The following is a 4,920-nucleotide window of genomic DNA, read 5'->3' on the forward strand; positions in this document are numbered from 1 at the left end:
TGAAACCCCATCTCTACCAAAAAAAAAAAAAAAATTCAGCCAGGTGTGGTGGTGTGTGCCTGTGGTCCCAGCTACTCAGGGAGGATAAGGTGGGAGGATTGCTTGAGCCCTGAAAGTCAAGGCTGCAGTGAGCCATGTTTGTACCTCTGCATTCCAGCCTGGACGACAGAATGAGACCCTGTTTCAAAAATAAATAAATAAATAATAAAAAGAAAAAAAAACAAGAGCTAGATGCTGGATGTATTCATGCCACTGGGTGTCACTTCTTCCAGGCCCTCAGCTGACATAGCTAGAAAATATATGTGTGTCTCTTTACCCACGTATACACACATATGCCTCCATTATGTTTTGTATTTGTAGCCATTTACATATAAAAATGGAAGTTTTATATGTACAAATTTTATCTCCCCAAACTTAACCGGTTGTCTTGGTTTTTCTTTTTGTATCATCTCATTGCATCCTACAGCTCAGTGAAGTCTGGAAAATTAATATTCCCTTCACAGAGAAAGAAGCTGAGAAGAAGAGGTAGTTTTTGTTTTTTTGTTTTTTGTTTTTTTGAGGTAGGGTCTTGCTCTGTCGCCCAGGCTGGTGTACAGTGGTATGATCATGGCTCACTGTAGCCTGGACCTCCAGGGCTCAAGTGATCCTCCCACCTCAGCTTCCGAGTAGCTGGGACTACGTGTGTGCACCACCACACCCACCTAATTTATTTGAGATGGAGTCTCACCCTGTCACCCAAGCTGGTGTGCAGTGGCGTGATCTTGGCTCACTGCAACCTCCACCTCCCGGGTTCAAGCGATTCTCCTGCCTCAGCCTCCAGAGTAGCTGGGACTACAGGCCCCTGCCATCATGCCTGGCTAATTTTTGTATTTTTAATAGAGATGGGGTTTTGCCATGTTGGCCAGGCTTGTCTCAAATGCCTGACCTCTTGATCCCCCTGCCTCGGCCTCCCAAAATGCTGGGATTACAGGCACGAGCCACTGCACCTGGCCAATTTTAAAAATTTTTTATAGAGATGGGGCCTCACTACGTTGCCCAGGCTGGTCTGGAACTCCTGGGCTCAAGCGATCCTCCCGCCTTGGCCTCCCCAAGGTGCTGGAATTACAGGTGTCAGACACTACCCTAGCCCGAGGTGCAGAGAACGTAAGTAACTTGCACAGATGACACAGTCCTGGAAGGAGGTTTCAAACCCAAGAGAAGAAACTTTCAGAGATTTGGAAGCCCGGCCCTGCCCAGCCTCCTTGTATCCTGATGGCTAGAAGACCAGCCCAGCCCTCAAGAGGATGCCTGGCTGCGATCAGTGAGAGTCATCATGAGGATGTCCCCCCACTACACCCCCAAGCATGTGAGCTGTGGAGGATCCCCCCATTTGTGGCTCCAGGTGAGTTACTGGTGGTGTGGAGCCATGATTCATGGCCAGGACAGACCATAATTAGTGGTCACTGGTGTGGCCCAGCAAAGGAGTCCAGAACAAACACCCTCTGGGAGCTGGATGAAGTCTGGGGTGCCTGACTCCAGGGATGGGCCGGAATCAGGCCCAGCTGGGAAGAAGCACATGGGTGAAGGCCAGGGTGGCTGGTGTTAGGAGCCTGTGGGCAATGAACTGGAGAAAGTAGAATTTCCCACCTGGTGCCTGCCCCTGCCCAGCCCTCCCCACCATCTGTGGCTTGATCCTTTGGGGCTCAGTATAAGCCCCTCAACTGCCGCTGGGCTGGTGCTTCCCCTAGGCCTCCTCATCTCCCCAGGCCTGAACCAGCCCAGAGCGCCTGTCTTCACCTGTCCCTGCCTAGCTGCATGTCTGTCTCTTTCTCCCTGCCACAGAGGATAGGCAGGACCACCTTGGCCACTGTGTGCCTAGTGTCAGTCTCCTCTGCTGAAGGAGCAGATGCGTGCATGGTTGGCAGGTGGTCCCTGGAGCCCTGGATAGGGGCGTTCAGAGTGTGCCCGGGAGGCCCCTGGGGAATAGGGATTGGAGGGGGGCAGCAGGCAGAAGCCCCGCAGCCTTTCCTTGGGGAAGGAGTGAGGGGACTGAAGAGAGAACCCTGAAATCCACATCCCAGGCAGACAGGCAGCTTGAGCCCCTCAGCCTGCTGGTCTTTGGGAAACCTGGCACAGGGCTGCACACCCCCATTAGGGTTCAGCTCAGCCGCTGTGGATGGGGGGGCTCCACGAGGCCTAGAGGTCTCCCCCGAGCCCCTCCCCACAGGGGGCTGAGTGGTCACTGGGGGTTGAGCTCCAGTTGAGCACTTCCTGAGAACGCTCTGAGTCCAGATGAAGCCAGGCTTCTCAGAAAGCCAAGAGCCTGGGTTCCAGCCCCTGTGCTGCCATTTTCCAGCTGGGCAACTGTGGCGCAATCATGGCATCCCTGGGAGCCTCAGTGAGTGCGAGGCTGTGGGTCAGGCTTGGCACATCGCAGGCCCTTGATAAAGGGGCACTGCTGCTAGGAACACTTCTGTGAGAGTCTCCTAGGGAACATGGTACGCTGTGGGGTTTACAGGGCTTCGTGGGAGCCTCAGGATGTTCCCAGTCCACAGTGCCCCTTCCCCTCGCCATCCAAAAACACATACTGGGAGCCAGAGATGCCTCACACACAGCTCTGTTTGCTGTGTCAGAAGGAGAAGCAAGGAAGGTTTTCCAGAGAAAGAATACCCAGGGGTGGGCGGGAGTGCGCCTAGCATTGAGAAGAGCTTACAAAAGACTGTGCTAGCCAGGCACGGTGGTTCATGCCTGAAACCCCAGCACTTTGGGAGGCTGAGGCTGTTGGATCACCTGAGGTCAGCAGTTCGAGACCAGCCTGACCAATATGGTGAAACCCTGTCTCTACTAAAAAATACAAAAATTAGCCAGGGGTGGTGGTGTGTGCCTGTAGTCCCAGCTACTCTAGAGGCTGAGACAGGAGAATTGCTTGAACCCAGGAGGTGGAGGTTGCAGTGAGCCAAGATTGCACTCCTGCACTCCAGCCTGGGCGACAGAGCGAGACTCCATCTCAAAACAAATAAACAAAAGACTGTCCTAGTGTCAACTTTTCAGACTTCTGGGTTTTGTTGTTGTGTTGCTGAGTGCCTTGTTATTTACTCCTTGCCTTGTTCCCCAAAGGAATTGAAGCAGCTCACAAAACCCAGAAGCCTGAAAAGTCAAAAACTCAGAAGTTCGGCTGGATGTGGTGGCTCACGCCTATAATCCCAGCACTTTTGGAGGCTGAGGAGGGAGGATCGCTTAAGACAGGAGTTCAAGACCAGCCTAGGCAACATAGTGAGATTCCACCTCTACAAAAAATAAAAATAAATAAATTAGCTAGATGTCATAGCATGCACCTGCAGTCCCAGCTATTTGAGAGGCTGAGGCAAGGAGGATCACTTGAACCCAGGGGGTTGAGGATGCAGTGAGCTATGATGACACCATTTCACTCCAACTTGGGTGACAGGGCAAGACCTTATCTCAAACAACAACAAAACCCAGAAGTCTGAAAAGTTACAATGTGAAGGAGGACATCAAATGAAAGGAAAAATCATGGTAGGAAAGAAAGATGAAGGCAGCAGTCCCCACTCACTGAGCTAGAAGACCTGGAACACTGGACAGAGGTGGTTCTGAGCTCCCTAGTGGCTGAGGAGAGGAGTGAAAGCAGACCCCAGCCCCTGATCCAGCATGAGAGGATGAAAGCACAGCCATTGTTCTGGAGACACTTTCTGGTTGTCATCATAGACAGGCTCCCTGGAGGATGTGCCTCCTCCCGCTTCAGGATTTAGCTCTTCTACTTCCCCTGGGCTGGGGTGGGTACATTGTCTGTGCTTTGACAGTCCCTAGATCTCATGTGTTCTAGAACCCTCTCTCCCAAAGCAGAACTTTTTTTTTTTTTTTTCTGTTTTCTGTTTTTTAAATCCATTTCAGCCTCCTGACAAGCAATAAGATTTGGAATATTTGTTGAGGGGATGAATAAATGAACTCCTTAGTCAGTGCAGAGGTATCTATGCATTGCGGCCATTTCTTGAGCATTGTCACGTGCAGGTCAGAGGTGTGGGAGCCCCACACAGCAGGGAGGAGAGCAGAGGCGGAGGATGGGGGGGCTGGGCTAACCCAGGCTTTCCAAGCTGTGATGGGGCAGGAGCTTCTCCACTTGCTCCAGGAAGGGGGAACTTGGGCTCTGGGCGCCTGTTTTGAAGAGGTTGCACCCCTTTGAGGGGACCTATGGGTTGCAACTCACGCAGGAAACGTGACCTTATCAGTGAGGGCGGTGGAGTGGGCCAATTTCTGGATCTTTATCTATTTAGTCACCTCCAGCCTTGTTGGGACAGGGATCTGGAGCTAAGCTGCTGTGGTCTTGGCACCCTCTGTCCCCACTTCCCCTCGAGGACGGCCGTTTGAATATTGTCTAATGTGGGCCATTTACCCCCGTGGGCAGGAGGAAGGTAGGAGGGACCTCAGAGGAGACTTCAAGGGCCCCCCCACTGCCCTTCTAACCTTGCAGATTCCCCTCTGGGGCCTGTTTCCTCCTCTCTCAACCAGCGATGCCAGGCTGAGACTGTCGGTTCGAGAATCACGTAGGTAATAGCTTAGTAAAGGGCCTGGCACATAGTAGGCTCTCAAGAAAAGGTCGGAGCCTCTTGAGGAGTCAGACGCCTGTGATGGATGCGGAGCACAGACCCAGCGCAGTGCGGCGATTCGCCCAAGGTCACACAGCCGCCCCCCCCAGTTCGGACCCCGGGCGGCCTGACTCCGGGGGCTGGGGCTTGTCGGGTGCCAGCGTGGAGGCGAGCAGTGTTTGGAAGAGCGGCCGCGGCCGTGGGTAGGAAGGGGCTTCTATTTTGGAGCGGGTGAGAGGAGCGGGACACGCGGAGGGGGTAAGAAAGGGGTGGGCTCTCTCCGGGATCTCTGTCCCCCAGTCACCTTCCTGCAACCCTTCCTGGGAGGGGCGTTCTGGGC

Source organism: Colobus angolensis, unplaced genomic scaffold (genome assembly GCF_000951035.1).
Source record: "Colobus angolensis palliatus isolate OR3802 unplaced genomic scaffold, Cang.pa_1.0 Scaffold139, whole genome shotgun sequence".
In the NCBI taxonomy this organism is placed as follows: domain Eukaryota; kingdom Metazoa; phylum Chordata; class Mammalia; order Primates; family Cercopithecidae; genus Colobus; species Colobus angolensis.